Source organism: Leptodactylus fuscus, chromosome 2 (genome assembly GCF_031893055.1).
Source record: "Leptodactylus fuscus isolate aLepFus1 chromosome 2, aLepFus1.hap2, whole genome shotgun sequence".
Lineage (NCBI taxonomy): Eukaryota > Metazoa > Chordata > Amphibia > Anura > Leptodactylidae > Leptodactylus > Leptodactylus fuscus.
The window spans coordinates 5,628,135-5,648,216 of NC_134266.1; the positions used below are offsets into that span (position 1 = coordinate 5,628,135).

At 38.2% G+C, this 20,082-nt stretch overlaps 1 protein-coding gene across 4 annotated transcripts in view; it reads left to right on the forward strand.

Annotated features, from left to right (window-relative positions):
* LSAMP (limbic system associated membrane protein) overlaps window positions 1-20,082 on the forward strand; it is a 1,679,098-nt gene that overhangs the window by 1,518,533 nt on the left and 140,483 nt on the right. The gene's annotated exons all lie outside the window — the stretch shown is intronic.

The following is a 20,082-nucleotide window of genomic DNA, read 5'->3' on the forward strand; positions in this document are numbered from 1 at the left end:
TATGCAAATGACTTCTTTCACAGCGATGGGGGCGGCCCCGAGTGCTCAAACAGCGATGGGGGCGTCCCAACTGCTGCCAGAGAATTGTCTCCAGCGCTGTCTCCTTCTTCGTCCGCAGCGTCATCTTCAGTGTCTTCTTCTGACGCAGGCTCGTAACTTTATAGCAGAGCAGACTGTGCAGGAGTACAGGCCACGTGAAATGGCCGCTAACAATATTGTGCAAGCGGCCATTTTCCCGTGGCCTGTACTCCTGCGCAGTCTGCTCTGCCCAAGGCCCGGGGCCTAGAAGTTACGAGCCTGCGTCTAAAGAAGACATTGGAGATGACGCTGCAGACGAAGAAGGTGGCGGCGCTGTAGACACTTCTCTGGCAGGGGTGGGGACGCCCCAATTGCTGCAAGAGAACTCATTTGCATACCGGTAAAAAACGGTATTTCTAAGGAACGGCGCAGCGGAGACCACGTCTACAGGTAAGAGACGAATAGTCTTTCTATAGGCTATTCCAACGTCTTATCCACAAAAAAAAATGTTTTAATAGTAGAATCCCTTTAAGTCTTGTTCGCCAGAGGGGTCACATACTTATTTCTCTATACATTCATACAATGTGATTTTCTGGATTTTATTTTTGGTATTCTCTCACTGTTAAAATTAAGGTCCCCTTAAAATTATAGACCGGTCATGTCTTTGTCAGTGGAGAATCTTAGAGAATCAGCCAGGGGTCACATACTGACTTCCTTACTGTATATTGCAGTACCAGTCACAGCCCTCGCCCAGAGGTGGCGCTCTTTCTGAAAAATGAGCAAATGTTTTTTTTTCTAACCCATACATCACCTTTCCAATAATGGATGTACAAGATATTCTTTGCTCCTTACATGTTTGTATTGGGTGACATTTACACCTTACAACTTTCCTCATAACAAACCCGGGCTCCTAATTGCTTGATCATCACATAATTGTGCGAGTCCTCTGACTAATCAGGCCGCAGACTCGTACAATGTAAAGTTCATTAGCACTAACTTAATTGTTTACACATGAAACATGTGGCAGGAATGTAATAGGAATCTGCTGTAGCAAAATGACTGGTCTGTACTGGGGTGTACTGGTGTATACTGGTCTGTACTGGCGTGTACTGGTGTATACTGGTCTGTACTGGGGTGTACTGGTCTATACTGGGGTGCACTGGTCTATACTGGTGTATACTGGTGGGTACTGCTTGTGTACTGGTCTATACTGGTGGGTACTGCTGGTGTACTGGTCTGTACTGGGGTGTACTGGTCTGTACTGGGGTGTACTGGTCTATACTGGGGTGCACTGGTCTATACTGGTGTATACTGGTGGGTACTGCTTGTGTACTGGTCTATACTGGTGGGTACTGCTGGTGTACTGGTCTGTACTGGGGTGTACTGGTCTGTACTGGGGTGTACTGGTCTATACTGGGGTGCACTGGTCTATACTGGTGTATACTGGTGGGTACTGCTTGTGTACTGGTCTATACTGGTGGGTACTGCTGGTGTACTGGTCTGTACTGGGGTGTACTGGTCTGTACTGGGGTGTACTGGTCTATACTGGTGTGTACCCTGGTGTACTGGGGTATACCAGTGTGTACTGGGGTATACTGCTCTGTACTGGGGTGTACTGGGGTGTACTGGTCTGTGCTAGGGTGTACTGGTCTCTACTGGTCTATACTGGGGTGTACTGGTCTATGCTGGTGTATACTGGTGGGTACTGCTGGTGTACTGGTCTGTACTGGGGTGTACTGGTCTATACTGGTGTATACTGGTGGGTACTGCTGGTGTACTGGTCTGTACTGGGGTGTACTGGTCTGTACTGGGGTGTACTGGTCTATACTGGTGTGTACCCTGGTGTACTGGGGTATACCAGTGTGTACTGGGGTATACTGCTCTGTACTGGAGTGTACTGGGGTGTACTGGTCTGTGCTAGGGTGTACTGGTCTCTACTGGTCTATACTGGGGTGTACTGGTCTATGCTGGTGTATACTGGTGGGTACTGCTGGTTTACTGGTCTGTACTGGGGTGTACTGGTCTATACTGGTGTATACTGGTGGGTACTGCTGGTGTACTGCTCTATACTGGGGTGTACTGGTGTATACTGGTGTGTACTGCGGTGTACTGGTCTGTACTGGGGTATACCGTTGTGTACTGGGGTATACTGGTCTGTACTGGGGTATACTGGTGCCTACTTGTCTGTACTGGGGTATACTGGAGTGTACTGGGGTGTACTGGTCTGTACTGAGGTGTACTGGTCTGTACTGGGGTATACTGGTTTGTACTGGGGTGTACTGGTCTTTACTGGGGTTTACTGGTCTATACTAGGGTGTACTGGGATGTAATGGGGAATACTGGGGTGTACTGGTCTATACTGGTGTATACTGGTGGATACTGCTGGTGTACTGGGGTGTACTGGTCTATACTGGGGTGTACCCTGGTGTACTGGGGTATACCAGTGTGTACTGGGGTGTACTGGTGTGTAATGTGGTGTACTGGTCTCTACTGGTGTTCACTGGTGTGTACTGGTCTCTACTGGTCTGTACTGGGATCACTTTCATTTATTTATGTGATTAGAGTGTTGGTCCTATAAGACAGATGTCCACACTGGTCGCACTATCCTGGGTTAGGTTCACACTATACTGCATTATATACCTAGAGGGCGGCATTACAGGACTGGCAGGATTCTCCATATACTTAGGGCTGGATTGTATCTCGTGTAATATTTGTTGGTTGACTTTAGAATCGGAAGGGGCTAAACATTTTGTGCCTGTCGGCCTCTGGGTCGAAATAGAATCTGCTGAAACCAATAAAATATCAAGTCTAAAATTACATTTCTCCATCCGAATAGAACTGCAAAATAATCAGATTATCCGATGATATTAAAAATTGTTCACACATAGACAGGACTGCGCCATCTTCTCGCATGGACAGTTATAGGTTCAGAAGGGGTCACACGGCCCTCCGGGAATCTGCTGTGAATGTACACAATTAATATTTCATTCATCCTCTGTGCTGCTCTGGGGTCTGAGATTCCTGGTACCATCGCCCTCCTATGTGGGAATTTTTGCTTTATGAATCCGCTAAACCCTCTGGTGATAAACAGGACGAGAGACTTAAATGAAGTCTAATTTACCAGATCGCTGAGTCTCTTAATAATTTGTGTGTGAATTTTATGTTATTACTTGGCTACTACTGTAGATACGACATCCTAAGAGACTGCAGGGGCTAGAGGAACGTGTAGGAAATAGAGTGGAGACTTAAAGGGACCAGCACTGCCCCCTATGTAAAGGATTCAACTACTATAATACTGCCCCCTATGTACAGGATTCAACTACTATAATACTGCCCCTATGTACAGGATTCAACTACTATAATACTGCCCCCTATGTACAGGATTCAACTACTATAATACTACTCCTATGTGCAAGAATATAACTACTATAATACTACTCCTATGTACAAGAATATAACTACTATAATACTGCTCCTATATACAAGAATATAACTACTATAATACTACTCCTACGTACAAGAATATAACTACTATAATACTGCTCCTATATACAAGAATATAACTACTATAATACTGTTCCTATATACAAGAATATAACTACTATAATACTGCTCCTATGTACAAGAATATAACTACTATAATACTGTTCCTATATACAAGAATATAACTACTATAATACTACCTCCTATATACAAGAATATAACTACTATAATACTACTCCTATGTACAAGAATATAACTACTATAATACTACTCCTATATACAAGAATATAACTACTATAATACTGCTCCTATGTACAAGAATATAACTACTATAATACTACTCCTATGTACAAGAATATAACTACTATAATACTGCTCCTATATACAAGAATATAACTACTATAATACTACTCCTATGTACAAGAATATAACTACTATAATACTACTCCTATGTACAAGAATATGACTACTATAATACTACTCCTATATACAAGAATATAACTACTATAATACTACCCCTATGTACAAGAATATAACTACTATAATACTACTCCTATGTACAAGAATATAACTACTATAATACTACTCCTATGTACAACAATATAACTACTATAATACTACCTCCTATATACAAGAATATAACTACTATAATACTACTCCTATATACAAGAATATAACTACTATAATACTACTCCTATATACAAGAATATAACTACTATAATACTACTCCTATATACAAGAATATAACTACTATAATACTACTCCTATATACAAGAATATAACTACTATAATACTACTCCTATGTACAAGAATATAACTACTATAATACTGCTCCTATATACAAGAATATAACTTCTATAATACTGCTCCTATATACAAGAATATAACTACTATAATACTACTCCTATATACAAGAATATAACTACTATAATACTACTCCTATGTACAAGAATATAACTACTATAATACTACTCCTATGTACAAGAATATAACTACTATAATACTACCTCCTATGTACAAGAATATAACTACTATAATACTGCTCCTATGTACAAGAATATAACTACTATAATACTACTCCTATGTACAAGAATATAACTACTATAATACTACTCCTATGTACAAGAATATAACTACTATAATACTACTCCTATGTACAAGAATATAACTACTATAATACTGCTCCTATGTACAAGAATATAACTACTATAATACTACTCCTATGTACAAGAATATAACTACTATAATACTACCTCCTATGTACAAGAATATAACTACTATAATACTACCTCCTATGTACAAGAATATAACTACTATAATACTGCTCCTATGTACAAGAATATAACTACTATAATACTACCTCCTATGTACAAGAATATAACTACTATAATACTACCTCCTATATACAAGAATATAACTACTATAATACTACCTCCTATGTACAAGAATATAACTACTATAATACTACCTCCTATATACAAGAATATAACTACTATAACACTGCTCCTATGTACAAGAATATAACTACTATAATACTGCTCCTATATAGGAATGTATAACTATCACTCTTCTTCCATCATACGTTGCAGACTTTCTCTGTTGTGTTAGTGAAATCTCTTTGACATTTGGACATTTTCATTCCGTTCATTACGCCTCGGATATAAGAACCTATGATTACAGGCGCGGAGCGGAGAAGGTGTTGAGCAGACAATTCATAACAATGGCCAATCTGAGAAGTCCTTGAAGCTGCGATTCCTCCTGGAATAGATTTCTGCTGGAACATTGAACAATGAGACATCTGATCGGAATGAAATGGCTTCTGTGCTGAAAGAGATTTGTTTAAAGAGGCGAAACAATTGATCAGTAATGTTTCCCTGGAGATAATGCCGCTTATTGACATGTGGCCCTCTGGTGTCCGGGAGGCCCAGGAATAATGAGGATCTCCATTTATAAAGATGATTGATTTCTCATTGAGCTATCGCAACCAGTTCTCTCTGTTTAAAGGGAAACAGTCACCAAGTCAATCAGTATCGAGCCTCAGTAACAGGTGTCACCTTTGGGTGTTGCCCATTTACCGCCATTTAGTATCACTTTCTTCATCCCATTAGTATGATCTGGGTTACATTATATCATTCTTTGCTGTATTGACTCCTTATGAATATGAAGAGTCCAGGGCCTGCTGCTGAACTTGTTCCTTGTGCCATGCCTTTGATTGTTCCGGCATCTCAGCAGCTCACTGGGACGCCATATACTGAGCTTGTTGTTGGCTTCAATGATGCGACTGCTTTGGCATTTCGGCAGCTCTCAAGATGGCCTGCCGCTGAACTTGTTCCTCGAGCCATGCCTGTCATTGTTCCTGCATCTCATCAGCTCGCTGAGTTCTCATATAATGATTGTGTTGTTGTCATTGATGATCCGTCTGCTCTGTCATTTCAGCAGCTCTCAAGCTGGCCTGCTACTGAACTTGTTCCTCTCATCGTTCCTGTCATTGTTCTGGCATCTCAGCAGCTCGTTGGGATACTATATAATGAGCGTGTTGTTGGCATCTATATCTGCCTGCTCCGGTGTTTCGGCTGCTCTAAGAGCCACTTGATGCATAGCTTACTCAATCCTCCTCAGCTCCGCTTGAGGAGAAGTCTGTTGACTTCTGGCTCCCTTCATAGCTCTTGGCTTTTAAGAATTTTGCAACACATTCGATTTTTGTTTTCCCATCAAGTTTAAAATTGGGAAACTGCCAATTTGAATTAAAGGGGTTTTCCCATCTCAGTGTCTCAGCATGTTGCCTGGAGTGTCTGCTTCTTATTTCCTGTATTTGTCTCCCCTCCTCCCTCTGGCTGAACAGGACACATAACACTTATACAGATCAGATCATATGCAGATGCTTGGGCAGAATGGACTCAGTGTTATCTGTGTGTTTACATAGAGAGATAACAGACCTGCCTTTATCAGCAAACTGCAATTAGCCACGATTGTCCTGCTAGCAAGAGCAGTGTAATATAGCATGGGAACATAAATTCATAACAGTTGTGAAGCCATGTCATTTACCGGGATAAATTGTAGCCTATATGTTGATCCAGGTTACAAACTATCTATGTGCAAATTTCATCCAAATCCGTTCCGCCGGTTTTGCGTGATCAAGTAACAAACGTCCAAACACACAAACTTTCACATTTATAATGTTAGTAGGATGAAGATTCCCATTAGTTTAGTAAAAAATTTACTTTTGATGAGATTCTGAACTGAATTCATGTTTCGGGGATATCAACAGATCTTACGTGATGACGCCCTCCTTATAGTGTCATCACTAATAATACCATTGTCATGAATGAACTGTACAGGTGAAGATAAACTTTGTCCTATATCGTATTAAAGAATAATGCTTCTTTCTCCCTTTATCAGGCTGAGTAACTTCTAGTATAGAAGTATATGGAGAGGAAAAAGGGCTGTGTATGGTAATATTATTTTGGCACTGTATGGCAGTATTATGTAGGCAGTGTATTACAATATAATATGGTGGCATTAAATGGGCTGTTTATGGTGATATTTTTATGTTTCTATATGGGAGTATTATATGGCCTGAGTATAGCTGCTATTATTATTATTATTATTATTATTATTATTATTATAGTGTATGATGGTATTATCTGGGCTACCTATCGCAATATTATTTTGTCACTATTTGGCAGTATTATGTGCACTTTATATATCAATGTTATTTTGGCGCCATATAACGGTATAATGTGGGCAGTATATGGCGTTATTGTCTTTGCACCATATAATGGTATTATGTGGGCTGTATATGGTGTTTTTATTTTGGCACCATATAACGGTAGTATGTGGGCAGTATATGGCGTTACTATTTTGGCACCATATAATGGTATTATGTGGGCTGTATATGGCGTTATTATCTTTGCACCATATAATGGTATTATGTGGTTCATATATGGTGTTATTATTTTGGTACCATATAACGGTATAATGTGGGCTGTATATGGTGTTATTAACTTGGTACCATATAACGGTATTATGTAGGCAGTATATGGTGTTATTATTTTGGCACCATATAACGGTATTATGTGGGCTGTATATGTCGTTATTATCGTTGCACTATGTAACGGTATAATGTATGCTGTATATGGTGTTATTATCTTTGCACCATATAATGGTATTATGTGGGCTGTATATGGCATTATTATTTTGGCACCATATAATGGTATTATGTGGGCTGTATATGGCGTTATTATCTTTGCACCATATAATGGTATTATGTGGTTCATATATGGTGTTATTATTTTGGTACCATATAACGGTATAATGTGGGCAGTATATGGTGTTATTATTTTGGCGCCATATAATGGTATTATGTGGGCTGTATATGACGTTATTATCTTTGCACAATGTAGCGGTATAATGTGGGCTGTATATGGTGTTATTAACTTGGTACCATATAACGGTATTATGTAGGCAGTATATGGTGTTATTATTTTGGCACCATATAACGGTATTATGTGGGCTGTATATGTCGTTATTATCGTTGCACTATGTAACGGTATAATGTGTGCTGTATATGGTGTTATTATCTTTGCACCATATAATGGTATTATGTGGGCTGTATATGGCATTATTATTTTGGCACCATATAATGGTATTATGTGGGCTGTATATGTCGTTATTATCATTGCACCATGTAACGGTATGTGTGCTGTATATGGAGTTATTATCTTTGCACCATATAATGGTATTATGTGGGCTGTATATGGCATTATTATTTTGGCACCATATAATGGTATTATGTGGGCCGTATATAGCATTAACTTTGCACCATATAATGGTATTATGTGGGCAGTATATGGCGTTATTATCTTTGCACCATATTACGGTATTATGTGGGCAGTATATGGCGTTATTATCTTTGCACCATATAACGGTATTATGTGGGTTGTATATAGAAACTTTATCTTGAAACTATATAGCAGAATTGTGAGGACTGTATATTGCGTTATTATTTTGAGACTATCTGGCGGAATTATGTGAGATAAATTTCTAGACCTGGTTAGCTATAGCAGCAGCAGCAGATCCCCCCTCCCCCGTTACTTGTTACTTGAGCTGCAGGGCCACTTGTTTTAATAAAAGAACTTCCAATGTAAATCTGAGAAATCGCTTTAGTTCTTGGTGCTGGCAGATTCTTTGATTTATGATGCGCAGGAGACAAAGTGTCATCTTGTTATTTCTAACAATCCTTAAGGCTGATGAGTTTGTAAAATATTTGCATTAATATTCGTAAAATCGGATCCAATTGAGGCGTTTTCTGCTTTTACCTTCTTGGGATCCGTAAGACACTGACAAGAGGAGAGACAGAAGACGTGTCTCCTGATGGCTCGCTAACCCCTAATCCCGACTCTCCCGGCGGATTCTTCCGTTCCAGCATAGAGATTATATGAGGACGATGCAGAAAATACCGAACAGACCTGAACTGCCAGAAATATCTGTATTTCCGTAATGAGTGTTCCTTCTCAACACCAGCAAATGTGTCAGCAATTTTAATCTTCGCCCCAGCCACATTGTGAAATCCAAACGTCCCCTAATAAGGGTCCATCTGTTCAACCCGGCATATTAGATGGCACAGTGGTTTCTTAAAGGCCAGCAGCTGTTTTCTGTGGCTCCGGGCTCTGAACACAACATGCTGGGTGACAGAAGGATGGACATGACTGAAAGTTTGTTTATATCAAAGAGCTGCCATCAACACAATGTTCAGCCTTCTCCTGGGTGCTCGGCGCCCGCGGTTGTAGACAATTCTATATTAGAAGAAGACATTATTCACGAAATGTGATACCATTTATCTCTACACCTGGTGAGATGAAGTCCAAAGAATGCGCAGCTGTCTGATTATATACTGTACACCTGCCCTGTTATAGGGGAACTCTGACTCATAGATGATTCCCCAAGAGAACCATTACCGTATTCATGACACATGTCCAGATCTTACCAGGGATTTATATAACTACTATAATACTACCTCCTATGTACAAGAATATAACTACTATAATACTGCTCCTATATACAAGAATATAACTACTATAATACTACTCCTATATACAAGAATATAACTACTATAATACTACTCCTATGTACAAGAATATAACTACTATAATACTGCTCCTATGTACAAGAATATAACTACTATAATACTACCTCCTATGTACAAGAATATAACTACTATAATACTGCTCCTATATACAAGAATATAACTACTATAATACTACTCCTATGTACAAGAATATAACTACTATAATACTGCTCCTATGTACAAGAATATAACTACTATAATACTACCTCCTATGTACAAGAATATAACTACTATAATACTGCTCCTATATACAAGAATATAACTACTATAATACTACTCCTATGTACAAGAATATAACTACTATAATACTACTCCTATGTACAAGAATATAACTACTATAATACTGCTCCTATGTACAAGAATATAACTACTATAATACTACTCCTATGTACAGGAATATAACTAATATAATACTGCCCCTATGTACAAGAATATAACTACTATAATACTACCTCCTATGCACAAGAATATAACTACTATAATACTACCTCCTATGTACAAGAATATAACTACTATAATACTACTCCTATGTACAAGAATATAACTACTATAATACTACCTCCTATGCACAAGAATATAACTACTATAATACTACCTCCTATGTACAAGAATATAACTACTATAATACTGCTCCTATGTACAAGAATATAACTACTATAATACTGCTCCTATGTACAAGAATATAACTACTATAATACTACTCCTATGTACAGGAATATAACTAATATAATACTGCCCCTATGTACAAGAATATAACTACTATAATACTACTCCTATGTACAAGAATATAACTACTATAATACTGCTCCTATGTACAAGAATATAACTACTATAATACTGCTCCTATGTACAAGAATATAACTACTATAATACTACCTCCTATGTACAAGAATATAACTACTATAATACTACTCCTATGTATAAGAATATAACTACTATAATACTTCCTCCTATGTACAAGAATATAACTACTATAATACTACCTCCTATGTACAAGAATATAACTACTATAATACTACTCCTATATACAAGAATATAACTACTATAATACTATTCCTATGTACAAGAATATAACTACTATAATACTACTCCTATGTATAAGAATATAACTACTATAATACTTCCTCCTATGTACAAGAATATAACTACTATAATACTACTCCTATGTACAGGAATATAACTACTATAATACTGCTCCTATGTACAAGAATATAACTACTATAATACTACCTCCTATGTACAAGAATATAACTACTATAATACTGCTCCTATGTACAAGAATATAACTACTATAATACTGCTCCTATGTACAAGAATATAACTACTATAATACTGCTCCTATGTACAAGAATATAACTACTATAATACTACTCCTATGTACAAGAATATAACTACTATAATACTGCTCCTATGTACAAGAATATAACTACTATAATACTGCTCCTATGTACAAGAATATAACTACTATAATACTACTCCTATGTACAAGAATATAACTACTATAATACTGCTCCTATGTACAAGAATATAACTACTATAATACTGCTCCTATGTACAAGAATATAACTACTATAATACTACTCCTATGTACAAGAATATAACTACTATAATACTACTCCTATGTACAAGAATATAACTACTATAATACTGCTCCTATGTACAAGAAATAACTACTATAATACTACTCCTATGTACAAGAATATAACTACTATAATACTACCTCCTATGTACAAGAATATAACTACTATAATACTACTCCTATGTACAAGAATATAACTACTATAATACTGCTCCTATGTACAAGAATATAACTACTATAATACTGCTCCTATGTACAAGAATATAACTACTATAATACTACTCCTATGTATAAGAATATAACTACTATAATACTTCCTCCTATGTACAAGAATATAACTACTATAATACTACTCCTATGTACAGGAATATAACTACTATAATACTGCTCCTATGTACAAGAATATAACTACTATAATACTACCTCCTATGTACAAGAATATAACTACTATAATACTGCTCCTATGTACAAGAATATAACTACTATAATACTGCTCCTATGTACAAGAATATAACTACTATAATACTGCTCCTATGTACAAGAATATAACTACTATAATACTACTCCTATGTACAAGAATATAACTACTATAATACTGCTCCTATGTACAAGAATATAACTACTATAATACTGCTCCTATGTACAAGAATATAACTACTATAATACTACTCCTATGTACAAGAATATAACTACTATAATACTGCTCCTATGTACAAGAATATAACTACTATAATACTGCTCCTATGTACAAGAATATAACTACTATAATACTACTCCTATGTACAAGAATATAACTACTATAATACTACTCCTATGTACAAGAATATAACTACTATAATACTGCTCCTATGTACAAGAATATAACTACTATAATACTACTCCTATGTACAAGAATATAACTACTATAATACTACTCCTATGTACAAGAATATATCTACTATAATACTACTCCTATGTACAAGAATATATCTACTATACTACTACTCCTATGTACAAGAATATCCTATTAATATTATAAATGTGAAAGTTTGTGAGTTTGTGAGTTTGTGGGTTTGTGTGTTTGGATGTTTGCATGTTCGGATGTTTGTTCCTCAATCACGCAAAAACCGCTCCACCGATTTGGCTGAAATTTTCCACAAACATAGTTAATACACCCAATTAAATAATAGGCTACTTTTTGTCACAATAGCGCACATACGTTTTTCCCAGGACCCCCACAAAACCCAAACTCACACCACTATCTCTGCAATCTCACACACTTTGGACCCCGATTTGGCTGAAATTTTCCACATAGTCCCTACACTCGATTGCGCAATAGGCTAATTTTCGTCACAATAGCGCACATACTTTTGTGCCAGGACCCCCACAAAACCCAAACTCACACCACCATCTCTGCAATCTCACACACTTTGGACCATAGCAAGCCACAAAATTCCTATTGCCCTCTACAGCCTTGCCCCTCACCCCACACAATCTCATATACATAGACTTTACCACTTTGCCCCTCACCTTAACGATACTCCAGGAGGCGCTCTTTAACGCTCCGGAGCAGCCATGTTTGCCCCCACCACTCTGACAATCCGCGACACCACCCACCCATGTTAATACCCCTAGGCGGTCTAATAAATGCAAAAAAAAAGTTTAAAAAAAGTAAAAAAAAACATATAAAATAAATAAATAAAAAGGATTAAAAATTCAAATCACCCCCCTTTCCCTAGAACACATATAAAAGTAGTTAAAAACTGTGACACACATACATGTTAGTTATCAGCGCATCCTAAATCGCCCGCTCTACAAAGTTATACAAATATTTTTCCTGTTCGGTAAACGCCGTAGCGGGAAAAATGCTCAAAAGTGCCAAACTGCCATTTTTTCACTGTTTTTATTCTGCTAATAATTTGAATAAAAAGTGATCAAAGCAATAACATTTCCCAAAAATGGTAGAACTAAAAAGTACACCCGTTCCCGCAAAAAAAGATGCCCTATACATCCCCGTACACGCACGTATAAAAAAGTTACGGCTGTCGGAATATGGCGAGTTTTCAAAAAATAATTTTTTAACACAGTTTTGGATTTTTTTCAGGGGTCAAAATGTAAATAAAACCATATAAATTTGGTATCGCCGGAATCATAACGAAGAACAGAATACAAGGGACATGTCATTTTGGTTGCACAGTGAACGCCGTAAAACCAAAGCCCGTAAGAAAGTCGCAGAAATGCATTTTTTCTTCAAATCCACCCCATTTTGAATTTTTTCCCTGCTTCCCAGTACATTATATAGAATAATTAATGGCGGCATCATGAAGAAAAATTTGTCCCAAGAAAAATTAAGATCTCATATGGCTCTGGGAGCGGAGAAATAAAAAAGTTATGGGGTTTAGAAGGAGGGGAGTCAAAAACGAAAATCAAAAAATGCCATCGGCGGAAAAGGGTTAACTTCAAATACTTCTGTCCCAAAGTCACTATGTAAAGTTTCTCACAACACCGTATATATAGCAGCTCAAATACAAAGTAACTGCAACACAAAAGTCTCACGTATTCTCTGAATTACAGAAACAACAAGATACAAACTTACATTTCATATCCCATACCATGTACACAGTACGAAAACCTTACCCCCGCCTGTATATACCCACTGCTACAATCACCGCAGACGAAGTCGCGGGTACCAGCTAGTAACTACTATAATACTACTCCTATGTACAAGAATATAACTACTATAATACTACTCCTATGTACAAGAATATAACTACTATAATACTACTCCTATGTACAAGAATATAACTACTATAATACTACTCCTATGTACAAGAATATAACTACTATAATACTGCTCCTATGTACAAGAAATAACTACTATAATACTACTCCTATGTACAAGAATATAACTACTATAATACTACCTCCTATGTACAAGAATATAACTACTATAATACTACTCCTATGTACAAGAATATAACTACTATAATACTGCTCCTATGTACAAGAATATAACTACTATAATACTACCTCCTATGTACAAGAATATAACTACTATAATACTACTCCTATGTACAAGAATATAACTACTATAATACTACTCCTATATACAAGAATATAACTACTATAATACTACCTCCTATGTACAAGAATATAACTACTATAATACTACTCCTATGTACAAGAATATAACTACTATAATACTGCTCCTATGTACAAGAATATAACTACTATAATACTACCTCCTATGTACAAGAATATAACTACTATAATACTGCTCCTATGTACAAGAATATAACTACTATAATACTACCTCCTATGTACAAGAATATAACTACTATAATACTGCTCCTATGTACAAGAATATAACTACTATAATACTACCTCCTATGTACAAGAATATAACTACTATAATACTACTCCTATGTACAAGAATATAACTATTATAATACTACCTCCTATGTACAAGAATATAACTACTATAATACTACTCCTATGTACAAGAATATAACTACTATAATACTACCTCCTATGTACAAGAATATAACTACTATAATACTACCTCCTATGTACAAGAATATAACTACTATAATACTGCTCCTATGTACAAGAATATAACTACTATAATACTGCTCCTATATACAAGAATATAACTACTATAATACTACCTCCTATGTACAAGAATATAACTACTATAATACTACCTCCTATGTACAAGAATATAACTACTATAATACTGCTCCTATGTACAAGAATATAACTACTATAATACTGCCCCCTATGTACAAGAATATAACTACTATAATACTACTCCTATGTACAAGAATATAACTACTATAATACTACCTCCTATGTACAAGAATATAACTACTATAATACTACTCCTATGTACAAGAATATAACTACTATAATACTACTCCTATGTACAAGAATATAACTACTATAATACTGCTCCTATGTACAAGAATATAACTACTATAATACTGCTCCTATGTACAAGAATATAACTACTATAATACTACTCCTATGTACAAGAATATAACTACTATAATACTACCTCCTATATACAAGAATATAACTACTATAATACTACTCCTATGTACAAGAATATAACTACTATAATACTACTCCTATGTACAAGAATATAACTACTATAATACTACTCCTATGTACAAGAATATAACTACTATAATACTACTCCTATGTACAAGAATACAACTACTATAATACTACTCCTATGTACAAGAATATAACTACTATAATACTACCTCCTATGTACAAGAATATAACTACTATAATACTGCTCCTATGTACAAGAATATAACTACTATAATACTGCTCCTATGTACAAGAATATAACTACTATAATACTACTCCTATGTACAAGAATATAACTACTATAATACTACTCCTATGTACAAGAATATAACTACTATAATACTGCCCCCAGTGGATGTGGAGCAGTTTTCTAGTGATGATGATTGTGTCCGGCTTGATGTCTCTCCTGTGACTTGTAGTACTTCTCATCCGGTTCCGTTCTCCTTTGTTGTCGCTCCACATCCCCGGGTTCCCCCCTCGGCTCCTTGTGACTAATATTAGATCTCCCTCCAGCTGTGAGTGACAGAGTTATCAGACATAGATAATGCAGCGCCATCATAAACAGGAGATGGAAATGAGATGTTTGCAGGAAGTAATGCATGAGGATACCAGAAAATAACCCATTATGGATGAGAGATTTGCATTTGTAGACATCAAGCTGTAAGACGCTAAACTTCATCTCCAGTGAGAATTATCAGACTGCGGGGGATTGTTCTCTGAGCTAAAACCCCGAATTATAAATTATCTGGATCACAAGGCTGGAACATGGGAAATGATTAGAAATCCTGGGACACGGGTCTAATAATATGTAATGTAAAGAAGAAGCAGATTAAGATTGGCCGAGACCCCCAAAGTAATGTGTATTAGATGTCCCCCAATTGGGGAGAATGGCTATAGTTTAATACTCTGCATAAATAATACCGCCAAGTAACAGTACATCACACCGCCATATACAGTAAATACTGAGCTAAAGTAACATCAGAGCTGGCACATTGAGTTAGCCAGAGTTTAGCATAGACTGTTTGGGGTGTTGGAGACCCTCCTTAGCTGTTAATCCTGCATCATGTGACCGAGCTATAGCCATAGGGTAAGAGATGGGGATGGATAAATCGTAACGTATATTGTAATTCCTTTGACACCAACATGTATAATTTTTACAGCCATCAAGTAATTCCGACTATCCAGTAATCTGGCACCTATCACTTCCAGTAAATCTGGGATTAGAGCAATTGTATTAGGTAGATAATAAATCTTAATCCCTTGGCGTTAATCCTGCGTCATGTGATACAGAGACCGAGCCAAGTCCATAGGATAATAGATGGGATTGCTGGATACATTGTAACAACTGTAACATGATTTGTAAGCATTGTACCCGCCCCACACCTGTTTGTTCTAACCATCCAATAATCCAGAATATTCGCTGCTCCGCCATTTATCATCTCCTGTAATTCTAGGGATTATAGCTGTTATTAGCTAGATAGTAGATGTTAATCCCCGGGCGTTAATCCTGCGTCATGTGACACCGAGACCGAACCTCGTCCATAGGGTAATAGATGGGATTGCCGGATACATTGTAACATTTTCTTCCCTTAACGTAAAGGCGCAGATAATAAGTGGCGGTTTTATCTCATCTCCTGCGATACATTATCCCCAATGTATAGGAAAATAAACAGACGGAGATAAAACTAAGTGTTATTGTGGCTGGGCAATCTGATCTGTGCAGCAAAACTCCACTTCCATCTCCCTCGGGATAAGATCATTCATTTCTGACTGTCTGGATCAATCTCTATTCTATATTTCACAATCCCGGAGTGCAGGGCCGCTGATGTTAACCAATGTTATGCCTCAGCCGGGAAGATTCACGACGCGGCCGCCATCCAGATTCACAAGGAAAAGGAATAGGATTCTCTATATCGCTATCTATTACCATTATTTAGGTATTGGAGGGGGGTTAGTACTTATGCAACACATGGCACATCCTCAGACCATCCCCATAATCTGCTGTACTACTCCATTAGTCAGTGGCTGCTATACTGCCCCCTGATGGATGTGTCTGCCATATACTGTGGTCATTGTTTGGGGTATGCAGGCTGATATGTGGGGTACAAATCTGATGTTCTGGGGGTTAAGGGGGAGTTCAGTGGATTTCTATGATATGTTGAGATGGATCTGGCAACAATGTAGCAGTTCTGTAATTGCCATAAGTTCTAATGTGGAGATCGGCGAAACGCGTGAGGTTCATTTCACATTTGACACCATCTCTCCTTAGTAGTAATATGGATGTGTGTAAGTATATGATGATATATTAGGATATGTGTGTGCCTGTACCATGCAGGTGATACTAGTCTACCCTTAACAGCGGGATCTTGGCTCGGACCACGACTCCCCGACTACGACTATCGACAAATACACATTACACTAGTCATAGCTCGGCTTTCCTTCATCTCTCTGCCCTAGGTCTTCATCTAACACCTCTGTTATGGCTTCTTAGGGTACCCCCCCAGCATACAGCACCCCTGCCTATAATGCGTCATCTGTATCCTCAGCATTGCTCACTTTATGATCTGCACAATCTGTTTTGCCCCTCTTACGCTGCCACCTTATAGAATTTTACTCTCCCAGGCACAGGAGCGAAGGAGTCGGTGCAGGACTCGGCACATTATGTATTCAGATTTATGTGCAGCATAATCTGCTGAAAATCAACAAAAAAACATGTAAACTGAAAACAAATATCACCATGCGGATCTGCTAACTATGCAAATCGCTGGAATGAACAATTAGACACGGCGCGGATGTGCTGATGTCAGGACAAGGAGTCACATAGACGCCTCGGTGACAAGCCAAAGGGTCTACGCTGAGAGATTTAATAGAAGCCATTAAGGGGTAAATCGTCTCCCTGGAGAATGTGACTTCTAAGTAAAAGGAAAAAAAAAGTGCTGCAAAAGATCTACAGTCTGCAAAGCGGAACGCAGGGCAATGGCTGCAACGCTGCTGCATCAGGTCCAACCAGCTCCAACTAATGGTACAAAGCAGGGAGATTCTTGGAAATGAGAGTCGGCTCCAGTCATTTCTCCAGCACCAGAGTCGGCGTCGAAGTAACATAACTATCCAACAGTTCATAGGGAATAGATCAGGGCGCAGATGTGTCTTCTGCTGGACCATTATTTGGCCCATTAGAAGATCTTCTTATAGGTATACAGTTTATTCTTTCCATTCTTCACCCTCTTCCCCTACCAGGAGGAATGACATTCCCAGGTCACATGGCCAAAAAACGTCATTGACAGGTAGCAGAGGGGCTTAGTAAGGAATATAGCGGGGAGTTGTCACTAGGAAAGGGGGTAGTGTACGAAAACACAGAGAGCCTAGACCAGGGTTAGAACAAGGAGAACAACAAGTACCAGGATGCACATACAGGGAGGAGGCAGAGAAGATATCAGAACCCAGACCAGGGATAGAATTAAGCTACAAATACAAGGAAGGAATAAGATGTGACAAAGAATGAATCCAAGGTCAGGAACAAGGTCAAGGTCAATTGGAAAGAGGAAGAGGGCGGACTGTAAAATACAAGCAAAGAGGTGCGGCCGGAGCCAGAGAAGATGTAGTCAGAGCATAGCAGGAGGAAGAGGACTACAGGTACCAGGAATCAATAGCAATGAGGAACAGGAGACAAGCAAAGGATAGACTATAAGACGTAGATAACAAGGCGCAGCTGGAGCCCCATCTGAATAGACTGGCATAATGCAGGAGTGTCCTAGGACAGAGGGCAGGAGAATGATGGGCAGGACTACAGGCGCAGCAGGAGGGGTGGCTGGAGTAGTCAGATTAATAAACTACCTGATGCAGTCAGATTTGCAGCCCCTGCTGGACAAAATGAGTAACTATGACCCTTCTGGTCCTTAAAGTAACACAGCCCCTTATTTGAGTCAAAACCTTAAAAAAATCAGGCCTGACTTGTTAATCTCTATCTATTTGTCGGGGTCGCCATACTTTGTATCTACCAGATTGACTAATATTACAAAGCTCTGGTTTGCATGGGACTGAGTGGCCCTTTAATAACCATCCCCTGCTGTGCTGGCTCAGCGCGCCCTGCTGACACATTGTAACGCACGGCTCTGCGAGAGTTTGACAAGGGCTCAATTTATCATTCCTGGGAGGAACAGAGAATTCAATTTACTTTGTCAACTTCTCTACAAATCAACTTACGGCAAAGTTTCTCTGCAAAGAAATAGTATTATGTGGGGTTTAATAAGAGTCTATAGTCCAGGTGTCGTAGTGTGGAGCGCTGCTGGGGGGCACGAAATGCAGTATTATTGCTCTACAGATAAGCTTACCTAGCTCTTCAGGAGTCTCAGAAAGATGGGGAACCTGATGACTGTCACTCAGATTAACAAGAGACAGCTTTAAAAGCAGACAGCGCAATCAGTACAACAAATGTAGCAGAGCTGAGTTTGTCATGCTAAACCCAGGAAAGTCAATGAGACATGGACAGTGGAGCTAATGCAGGGGAGGGGTATGCCTGGAGGGGTCTGGGGGTATATTTACCCCAGTTGCTGGATGCCAACCTGATTTATAGTTGTGGTTTCCATCAACCAGGTCAAGGCATTGACTTGATGGCACCCTCTTAGTCACCAGTACTTTGATGCCAATATGCCACTTTGCCTTCATGGCCATGTCATCCCTGACCATCTGCTCCCAACATGACCGTCTTCCTCCATACAAATATCCTCTCGTTGAAACCGGCTCCATCACCATCACCACTGCTTGCGTCATCCGGCTCCTGATTCCAGGCAAGATCTTG